The following is an 11,978-nucleotide window of genomic DNA, read 5'->3' as shown; positions in this document are numbered from 1 at the left end:
ATCTAGAGTAACAATCATTTTTGGCTACGAAGACAAACATACTTTGAACTTTTGCTAACTCTTGCGATTACCACATTCAATTTGTTCATCTCTTTCTAGAGCATCATTGGGAGGGCACTACCATTGGCGAAGTGTGTGTTGACTGTCCACTGCATGGTATGGACTATAGTAGTTATACAAGAGGCACAAAGATGATCAAGTCATAGAATGACCTGCTCAGGAGGAGCTTGGACTCTATGGGGTGGGAGAAGGGGAGGGTGAGGAAATGCCCTAAGAAAACACACACACGCATATGCACACAATATAATACAAAAAAAGACTATTTTGTAGGTTATTATGATCATAAACCCCATCTTTCTTTTTTTTTAATTTAAAATCAATTAATTAACATGTAGTGTATTATTAGTTTCAGAGGTGGAGTTTAGCGATTCATCAGTTGCATAAGACACGTGGTGCTCATTCTATCATGTGCCCTCCTTAATGCCTATCACCCAGTTATTCTATCCCTCACCCACCTCCCCTCCAGCAACCCTCATTTTATAAACTCCATTTTTCAAATGAGGACTCTATGGTACAGAAAGGGTCATTTACCTAAAGTCACAGAGCTAGTAAGCGGTAGGATCAGAATTTGAACCCATGTTGAGCTTAGACTTCCTCTTTAACAAATGTACTCAAAATCTCTTCCAACACATACACATGCATACACACTGAGACACACACACACCCACCCCTCCACCTCCAGCGCCTTCTCATTTGGGCATCCTCTCCTAAACATAGATGATCTCATTGAACCTTCCCTCTATTTGAGTGCTTTTTCTGTGGAGGTATAATATAAACCTCATCACCTTTTTAAAAAATCTATAATTTTCTTTTTGGGGGCATAAAGATTTATTTATTTATTTATTTGAGAGAGAGAGAATGGGGGTTAAGGGCAGATGAAGAGGGAGAGAGAATCCCAAGAAGACTTCCGATGAGCAAAGAGCCCAACGTGGGGCTTGATCTCACAACCCTGAAATCATGACCTGAAGGGAAATCAGGAGTTGGATGCTTAACTGAATGAGCCACGCAGGTGCCCCAAAATTTATAATTTTCTACATTTTTTATTTAGTCCAACATTTTTATAGTTCTCTATTTTCTATTCTTATTGGCTAATAAAATCCTGCCTAAAGCCTGAGACTGAGAGATACTTAATTAACCAGTTTTTGTGAAAAGAAACTCTAGGAAGATGAGAATATTGACACAGATGTAATACCAGGCAGAAAATATTCACAAAAATGAAGGCCCTTGGGTAAAAACTTATAACCATCCTGTTCCCCATCTTGTAACCAAAAAAGTATCTCCAGAGATTATCCCTAGAACCATCTGAACTTTACAAGCTTAATGTTATTGCCTGTGAAATGGAATCATTAATCTCAAAGTCTTGCATGCCAGTCAGTTGTCATGGAAACAGCTGCCAAATTGGATTGACCATTTCTTCCATAAATGGTCTGGAATCCTTGGTTTAGGCAAAAGAACCACAAACTCTATTTGGCTCTGGGATGGTTGTGCCCAAAGAAATATCTCTATTGTCACCTTTTTTTACAGCGTAAACTTCAACTTCTGCTCTAACAAGGGCCTCTCCTTCTGGCTTTCAAGAGCCTAGTTTGAAGCAAAAAAGAAAGGAAGAAGAAAGAAAGAAGGAAAGAAAGAAAGAGGAAAGAAAGAAAGAAAAAAAAGAATATTAACATTTTTCCCTCTTTTCTGCTGCTGTTACATTTGCATTCTCTTTGAGGCCATATGGATCTACTGATTGGCTAGAAGAATGGTAGGAATATTTTAGAACAAGAAATAAAAATAAATTTCACCATTTCATCTTGTTATATCTGTATATCCAACCAGCCAGCTCCATGTGTCCCTCGGTTGCTGTCAGGCTTCTTGAGATGTGAAAATGCCTCTGTGTCACCCCATTCCAGGGGGAGGACTTCAGATATGCCAAACAGCCTGTTTCTTCTCACACAGCTCTAGTTTTTGGGAAATTCTTCCTCATTTTGTGACAAGAATGTACATAATCACAAACTCTAGCCTAATGACAACATTTAACTAATATATATTTTTTAAAGTCCTCTCTACACCCAGCATGGTGCTCGAACTCACAACCCCAAGATCAAGAGTCACATGCTCTACTGACTGACCAGCAAGGCGCCCCTTAACCAATATTTTTGATGCAACTACTGTATGCAAGCCACAGGGCTACATACTGGGGAAGCAGTGTGGACAAGATCAACAACTTGGCCCCTTTAAAGGGGAAGGTAGACAATAAATAAGTAGTTAAAGCACTTGCAAATGTTGATCAAGGCTGTGGAGGAAATATGCAGGCTGCTGCGACAGAGAATGATGGGCAGCTGTGTAGAAGGTTCTGCTCTCACAAGGTAATCAGAGAAGTTTATCAGAGGAGATGATTTTAAACTGAGGCTTCAGGGAATAGAAAGAGCCTGTCTTGTGTAGAACCAGAGAAAGATCCTTCCAAGCAGAAGGAAAGGTGAGCTCAAAAGCAATTGGATTGTATAGGGGGATGAAAGGAAGGAAAGCTGCCTGGGATATAGTGGGAGGTGGGTGGAAGTTGGTCCAGGATGAAGCTGAAGAGGTAGGTGTCCTCTTAGTGCAGCAAGAAGCCATTGCAGAATTTTAACAGGAGAATGGCATGGTCTGATTTTAGTTTAGGAGGATCCCTTTGGCTGGAACATGAAAAACACCTGTCCTGTTTTTTCAACAAATGGTGCTGGAACAAGCAATTGGACATCCATAGGCAAGGAAGGAAAGGAAAGGAAAAAAAAAAAAAAAGAAAGAAAAGAGCAGGGAAAGGAAGGGAAGGGAGGAAAAGGAAAGGAAAGGAAAAGAAAAAAGAGAAGGGAAGGAAGGGAAGGAGAAAGGGAAAGGAAAAAAGGAAAAGAAAACTCTTTACCTAAACCTCACCTTATAAAAAAAAAAAAAAACTAAAAATGTCACTTTATCCACACCTACATATATACCCAGCTCAAATGCACATAAGTGTCCCCAAAAGACATATACATAATTATTTATAGCAGTATTATCTGTAATAGTCATACTGGAAAAGGACCAACCCTCAACCGTAGAAAGGCTAAAGACATGGGGACATATTTATACTGCGGAATACTATGCAGCCATGTCACTATCTGCACTACCTGGATTAACATCACAATGCTGAGCAAAAAACTGGACACACACACACACACACAAAAGGCATATCACTTTATAAAGCTCAAATGCAGGCAAATGAAACCATAGTACTTAGGGATATGTTACTTTAACTGGCATATATATATATATATATATATATATATATATATATATATATATATTAAACCACAAAAACAATGACAAAAACAGGTTTGTTGTCACTCAGGAGGAAGGGAGCAGAAGTGATTGGAGAAACAGAAGGGCTCTCTAGTGCTGACATTCTAGCTCTCACCTGGACGATGCTACATGAGGGTTTGCTTTGATCAATCATTGAACTCAACATTTTTCTTGAGTACATTTTTGTTCTCTTTTGCCATAAAGGAGCTTGGAAACAAGAGTAAAGAAAGGAAAAGAAAGTGTGTGATGGAAGGTGGGCCTGAGAAGTTTGGTAACCTGCTGAGGGACTGAGTGAATGGGCTCCGATTATGCATTTGACTCCCCTGACCAGATGTACCCAGTGCGGTCTGGAAGGCAGAAGTGAGATGGATCCTCCTTCCTGCCCCTTCACCTATGTCCCCAGGCAAGCAGAGCTGTGGCATTTGGGAGCTTTGGAAGCTGTGTTCTAGTGTCTAGTCACTCACTCCTGTGGACATGAAAAGACATCTGCCTGGCGATGGCGGAATGGGCCAAATGGTGTAGACCTGTGGGTTACAGCTTGGGTGGATATCCTTGAACGCAGTATCTAGGATATACTATTACTGGGTAATAGATTTCATCATGGCAAACAACAGGAAAACATGGATTCAAAGGAAAGATCAACAACGCTAAAACTTTTAGAAAAAGATGTAAAACATAAAACCATGAAACTTCTAGAAGTAAACTAACCGGTGCTCCTTGGAAAAAGAAATCCAGAACCAAGGGCAGGATGAAGGGTTGGTGGCTCTGACATTAAAAGCATGCTCTGTCAGGGGAACAAAATGATCAACTGACCCTCATCACAATGAAAAATTTTTGTTCTTCCAAAGACCCCGTGAAAGAAGTGAAAAGACAAGCTAGAGAATGATGAAAAAAAATATTTGCAAACCACCCATCTGTAAAGGATTTGTATCTAGACTGTTAAGTAGAACACTCTCAAAATTCAACAGTAGAGAAAACAATCCAGACAGAAAATGGGTCAAAAGCATTGTAACAGGGCTAAATAACAGTCCCCAAAGCCCGCAGGTCCTAATCTCTGGAATCTGTAAACGTGAGCTCATTTGAAAATCAAGTCTTTGCAGATGGGATTAAGCCAAAGGATGTTAGATGGGGAGTTTATGTTGGATTATCCAGAGAGCCCTAAATGCAATCACATGTGTCTTTACAGGAGGGAACAGGTGACTTCACACACACACACACATACACACACAGGGAAGGCAATGTGAAGATAGGGCCCTGTGTCACAGACCAAGGAGCCTGGGAGAGGCAAAGCATGGATTAACTCTCCTCACTCCCACTGTATTCCACAAGGACCCACAAACCTGCCAAAGCCTACCGCTGCCTCTGAGACAATGTTTCTTTTTTTCCTTTTTTAAATTTATTTGACAGAGATCACAGGTAGGCAGAGAGGCAGGCAGAGAGAGAGAAAGGAAAGCAGGCTCCTTGCTGAGCAGAGAGCCCGATGTGGGGCTCGATCCCAGGACCCTGGGATCATGACCTAAGCCGAAAGCAGAGGCTTTAACCCACTGAGCCAGGTGCCCCTGAGACAATGTTTGAGGACCATGTTTGCCCTTTGCACTTAATCTCCCAAAGAAACCACCATGGCCTAATGGTTGTCACCTGCTTTTTTTTTTTTTTTTTTTTTAAGATTTTATGTTTTCATTTGACAGAGAGAGACACAGTGAGAGAGGGAATACAAGCAGGGGGAGTGGGAGAAGGAGAAGCAGGCTTCCTGCAGAGCAGGGAGCCCAATTCGGGGCTCAATCCCAGGACCCTGGGATCAGGATCTGAGCCGAAGGCAGACGCTTAACCCACTAAGCCACCCAGGTGTCCCATGTCACCTGCTTCTTGGATGCATCTATGGGAAGTAGGGAAGTGATAGAACATGGGGCAAGTATAACTCGTTAGTGCAGTTTAATCACTTTTCGGCTTCCTAGTCTACCCCTCTCCCTGAGGACAGTAAAAGGGCAAGTTAGTTCAGATGGCTTGTGATCAAGAGATGGAAACGTTTGAGGAGAGAAAAGAGAAGACAGGAATGGGAGTATCAGTAAACTCTAAGAGAGACTGCTTGCCCAGAGCAGCGCCCTAACCCTGGGGATCTGGGCGAGGGTGCAGCTGTAGCCTTGGAGGCCAGCAGGAGCTGGGAAGTCCTCTACACAGCAGCCTCCTAGCAAGGCTGAACTCCACCAGCATTTCCTCATCGTCAGTGGCTAAAGATTTCCACTTGCAGCTCTCTGATTTTTTTTTTTCCTACCGCCCAATAAGAAGGGAAAATTGGCTTGTTCTGGGAATACAGGCTTGAAAAACAAGAAGGGCTTTGGAAAAAGTGCTGGGATCTGAGTGGCCTATAATTGATGAGTTCCTTCTCCACTGTGGTCCAGAGAACTGAGAAGATGTGACAGAGAATTCTAACCTCCCTCAGGGAAGACGCCTACTTCAAGCTTGACAAAGATGAATATTCCAGCCTCGGGATAGTGGGAGACTTCTGGGCTGGCCCTGACATCTGGCCACAGTTTGGACACCCTGACACTGTTTTTGCTTCATAGTGTTCTTTGCTTTCTAATGCAGCCAGAAAACACTTCCTTGACTCTCGGCTTCTTGGGAATGAATCGATACAGGGAGGGGCAGGAAAGAGGTTTTGGTGGTTTATATTTTACTCACTCAATTCCCCACCTGGAATGTATTGGGAATTTAGAGGGAATGGAAGTCCTCTTCCTTCGTGGCCCACCTCTAGGGCCACAGCATCTACTGACCAGATTGTGTCGTGAGAAATAGACCAGATGATCTCAAGGCATTTGAAAATATATTTCAAATACAAATATATTCAAAACCCTATTGAAAATAGGTTCAGGGCCTTTCCCCCAGGAAGATAGTTACACGGAGAGGGTGGTCGGGCTGTACACATGTGTGCTATATATTAAAACCAGCGAAGCAGAGCCACAGAAACAAGCCCAGAGCTTGTTACCACCAGAATACCATTAACCAGAGATCACTTTTCCAGTAACATGATACATCCACTTTTTGCAATAATTATTCCTCCAGAGCTGTGAAGAGCTAAATGAGTATCAGAAGGGAAGGACCCTCCCCCTTCCACCCCCAAATCCCCAAAGCTCTGATGTTTCATGGACCTATTAATGTTCTCAGCAAAAATTCAGCACTCCTGAATCTGAGAACGGCCCTAAGCTAGGTCTATGGCTTATTAAGAAGTGGCCATTGTAGTGAATAGGAGCTAGTTGTTTGTTTGTTTGTTTGTTTATTTAATTGTAAAGGGGAACTAGGTAGACTTTGATGAGGCTCCTTCCTATGTGTGGAGAGATTACACTTTAACAGTTGGTTATGAAGGGGACACCTGGATGGCTCAGTTGTTTGTCTGATTCTTTTTTTTTTTTAATTTACTTTTTTATTTTTTAAAAAAGATTTTATTTATTTATTTATTTGTCAGAGAGAGCACAAGCAGTGGGAGTAGCAGGCCCGCTGCTGAGTGGGGGAGCCCTATGCATGGCTCGACCCCAAGATCTCGGGATTATAACCTAAGCCAAAGGCAGACTTAAGGGACTGAGCCATCCAGCGGGTTCCTGTCTGATTCTTGACTTTGGCTCAGGGCTGTGAGGTAGAGTCCTGTGTGGGGTTTCATGCTCAATCAGGGAGTCTGCTGAAGATTCTGCTCCTTCCCCCGCTCTCGCTGGCACACAGAATTTGTCCCTCTTTTTTCTTTTTTTAAAAGATTTTATTTATTTGACAGACAGAGATCACAAGTAGCCAGAGAGGCAGGCAGAGAGAGAGGAGGAAGCAGGCTCCCTGCTGAGCAAAGAGCCCGATGTGAGGCTCCAACCCAGGACCCTGGGATCCTAACCTGAGCCGAAGGCAGAGGCTTTAACCCACTGAGCCATCCAGGTGCCCCTGTCTCTCTTTTAAATGAATAAATCTAAAAAATAAAAGAAAAAAATGTTCATGAGAATTCCAGAAGTGGGTGAACTCATTCATCCCCTACCTCCTTCCCTTATTCATTTTATTTCTTCATTGAACACATGATCCTGAGCCAGATGCCAGAGATTAGAAAGATGAAAACAAAACCCAAAAACACCCTGCCTCCAGGGAGCCCACAGACAACTGGTTAAGAGCCTGACTGTGCTTGAGGTGTGGGAAAGATTTCACTGATGTGGTCTTGTAGAATGCAAGGTTTGGGTAACCCTCCTGATTGGTGGGCAGAAGGAGCGTGGCAGGGATCTGCCCCCAGAGGACAGAGCATATGGAAGATGATAAAGGCTGTACAGTAGGGGCACCTGGGTGATCTCAGAGTCCTGGGATCAAGCCCTGCGTTGTCGGGCTTTCTGCTGCTCAGCAGGGAGCCGCTTCCCCCTTTCTCTCTTCCTCTCTGCCTACTTGTGATCTGTCTGTCAAGTGGATAAAATCTTAAAAAAAAAAAAAAAAAAAAAAAAAAAAAAGGCTGTATAGTATGAGGGCAATAAATAGTGGGGAAAGTGGGAAAATAGGTAGAGGTCAGATCACAGCCTTTTCTAGGAATTTGGTTTTGTTTTGCAGGTAGTAGGGAGCCACAGAAGGATTTAAAACAGGAGAGTTGTATGATCAGAATCACATGTTAGATGGAGAGATTTCCTTGGTGTGCACTGGTGGGGCGGACAATGGGAAATTCTTTTGGAAGTCCACGTGAAAAAAATCAAGAGGGTTAAACTGGCCGGTGATGGTGTGCCGGGAATGGACAAAATTAATCTGCAGTGTTTGCAGCGCAGAATCCACTTGCAAAATTTGTGAGACTTTCAAAAGCCTATTGCCAAAACAAAAGGAGGTTAGTCCCTCGGGAAGAATATTGGAAAATGGTCAAACGAGGGAAAAAGGCCAAAAGGGCTTTCCCAGATATTGCTCCCCTGTGGTAGGGAGAGACAGAAAGCTGGAAGGAAAGGAAGCTAGGAAAGGCATCCACCAAGCTAAACTGACATCACATTGAATTCCCTTTGTGGTTTAGGTCAAAAAAATCCATTAATATATAGTAGAAATTCCAGGTAGGATCAAGACCGAAAGCATGCCTTTTTACATCTTTGTTAATTTCTTTCTTTCTCTCTTTCTTCTTTCTTTCTTTTTTAAAGATGCTTTGAAAAATGCGTTTATTTTCATTCATGTTGAATTGAAATTCACATGCAGTGAAATGCATAGATTTTATGTGCACAATTAGTAAGTTTGACTTATCTCTCATACAATATGCAAATGTCTACCTCTGGGTAATAAATACTACAATCAAAATAATATACATTTCCACCACCCAGAAAGTTCCCTCAGTCCCCTTCCTGATAATCCCCACTATCCATAGATAACCATTGTTCCAATTTTTATCATTGGATTAGTTTTACCTGTCTATGGGTTTCACATAAAAGAATCATACAGTATTAACTTTTTTTTCTTTTTTTTGTCTGAATGGATATATGACGATTTTTTCCCCCTAATTTTCTCTTAGAGCTGGTTTCAATTTGGGACTATTATGAATATAACTGCTGTAAGCATTCTTGTACAAGTCTTTTTGTGGATATATGTTTTCATTAGTCTTGGATAAATATTGAAAGTGGAATTTCTAGGTCATGGAGTAGATATGTATACTTAACTGTATGAGGGCTTGCCAACTCATTTTTTCAAAATTGTGCCATTTTACACTCCACTAACAATGCATGATTTTGTTTCTAGTACAAAGTAGTATCATATTGTGGTTTTAATTTCTATTTCCCTGATGGCTAATGATGTTGAGCATCCTTTCACCTGTCTATTGCTCACTCACATTCTTTTCTAAAGTGTCTATTAAAGTGTTTAGTCCATTTTTTCAATTTGATTGCTTGCCTTTTTTTTTTAAAGATTATATTTATTTATTTGTCAAAGAGATAGAGAGAATACAGGCAGGCAGAGTGGCAGGCAGAGGCAGAGGGAGAAGCAGGATCCCTGCAGAGCAAGGTGCCCCATGTGCCACTCGGTCACAGATCATGACCTGAGCCGAAAGCAGCCACTTAACCAGCTGAGCCACCTAGGCGTCCCTACCTTTTTATTACTGAGCTGTAGGAGTTGTTTATGTACTCTGAATACAAATCAGAATACAAATCTGAATACAAAATACAAATACATGATTTACATGTAACAGAAGTACTTTCTCCTAGTCTCTGACTTGCCTTTGATTTTCCGGACACCATTTGAGGATCAGATTTTAAAATTTTTTCTGAAATTCAATTCAACAGTTTTTCATGGTTAGTGCTTTTATGTCCTTTCTAAAAAGACTTTGCCTAACCCAAAGCTGCAATGATATTCTCCTAAGTTTTCTTCCTTTTTTAGCTTTTAATTTAGGTTTCTGATCATCTCAATTTTTGTGTATGACATGAGGTAGGGCTCAAGGCTCATATTTCTCACATACATATCCAGTTCTTCCAGCACTGTTTACTGAAAGACTTTCTCCCATTGAATTACCTTGATGACTTTGTTGAAAATCAATTGGCAGTATACATGTAGGTATATTTCTGAACTTTCGAATATAGTTCATGGGTCTGTTGTCCTTATACCAAAATCATATTATGTTGATTATTATTAATATTATAATATTATAGCAAGTCTTTAAAAATCAGATCATCTGATTTTGGACATCTTCTATTGTGTTTGTTCTTTTCAATGTCATTTTGGTTATTCTAGATTCTTTTCCATATAAATTTCAGAAATATCAATTTAAACAAAAAAACTCTTAGAATTTTGATTGAGGCTACATTGAATCCATAGATCGATTTGACATCTCTAGTAATATTGTATCTTCATGTGAAGATTCTCTTCACAAAACATCTCTCTACATTTATTTAGGTCTCCTTGGCAATACATTATAGTTTTTTTGCGTAGAGGTTTTGTATGTTTCTGTCAAACATGTTCTTAATATTTTATGTTTTTTGATGTTACTATAAGTGATTTTGTTTTCCACTTCAGTTTCCATTTTTTATTGCTAGTATAAACAATACAGTTAATTTTTGTATGTTGAGCTTATAACCTGCCACTTATTTATTAGTTCTAGTGGGGTTTTTTGAGCCAGTGGGGTTTTTTGTACACAAAACAAGTAGATGTAGTTCTGAATTTAATTTGCCAGTATTTCATTAAAGATTTTTCTACCAATATTCCTGAAGAATATTGGCCTGCAATTTTCTGTCTTGTAACATCCCTATTGGGTTTTGGTATCCAGGTTATGCTGACCTTGTAAAAAAATATTGGGAAAGTATTCCCCTCCTTCTTTATTTTCTGAAAGATTTTAAGATGAGTATTATTTCTTCCTGAAAATTATAAATTTAACTCTTAGAAGACAGGGCTATTCAGATTTTCTATTTGTTTCTGAGTTAGGTTTGCTAAATGCATCTTTCAAGGAATTTGTCTGTTTCTCTAAGTCCTCAGATTTACTGAGAGAGGGTTGTACATAACATTCCCTTATTATTATCTGTAATATCTATAGTGATGCCCCTCTTTTTTTCCTGATTTTAAAAATGTAATTGATGTTTTCCCTCTTTTTTAAAGATCAGTCTTGCTAAGAGATAATAAACGATTTTATTCTTTTTTTCAAAGAATATACTTTTGGCTTTGTTCATTTTCTCTGTTGTCTATCTTCTGATTCATTATTTATCACTCATTTTTTAAAAATTTCTTATCTTCTAGTGGTTTGGGACTTAATTTTCTCTCTTTTTTAAAATTTTAATTCTTCTTCTAACTTCTTAAGGTGGAGACTTAGATCATTAATTTTAAACTTTTTTCTTTTATTATGTGAGTATTTAAAGCTATATATTCCCTTTAAGCATTGCTTTAGCTGCATCAGATTTTGACATGTTGCATTTTCATTATACTTTAGTTCAAAATATTGTCTAATTTCCCTACTGATTAATTTTTTAATTTAGGCTTATTTAGAAGTATGATTTCCAAAATCTTATTAATTTGTTTGAGAGAATGAGAGAGAGTGTGTGCACACAAGCAAGGAGAAGTAGCAGAGGAAGAGTGAGAAGCAGGTTCCCTCTGAGCAGGGAGTCTGACATAAGACTCAGTCCCAGGACCCCAGGATTGTGACCTGAGCCAACAGCAGACATGTCAAACCAACTGAGCCACCCAGATTTCCCAAGAAGTATGATTTTTAATTTCTGAACATTCGAAGACTTTTTTGATATCTTAGTATTATTGATTTTTAATTTAATTCTATTTAGTCAGAGAACATACTTTATAAGATTTTTTTTTTGTAATTTATCAGAATTTATTTTTATGACCCAAAGCTCAGTCTGAATTAGAGAAACTTTCAGGTTCATGTTTAGAAACAGTACATTTTGAAGTTTGGAGTGTATTACCCTATGAATGTCAGCAGATGAATTTGTTATAAAGGTAGAACAACATATATTCTATTTATATAATGGCTTCTATATCCTTACTGATTTTCTGTCTACTTGTTCTATCAAGAACAATTAATTAGAGAAGGGTGATAAAATCTTGAACTATATAGATTGGTCTCATTTTTCTTTTTTAGTTCTGTTAGTTTTGTTTCACGTGTATTAAAACCTAAGTGGTTGCAGGTTTTTTCATGAAGAGGCACAGAATGGGGGTGCCTG

Source organism: Mustela nigripes, chromosome 1, assembly GCF_022355385.1.
Source record: "Mustela nigripes isolate SB6536 chromosome 1, MUSNIG.SB6536, whole genome shotgun sequence".
Lineage (NCBI taxonomy): Eukaryota > Metazoa > Chordata > Mammalia > Carnivora > Mustelidae > Mustela > Mustela nigripes.
The sequence above is the reverse complement of the archived record's forward strand: the minus strand, read 5'-3'. Positions refer to the sequence as shown.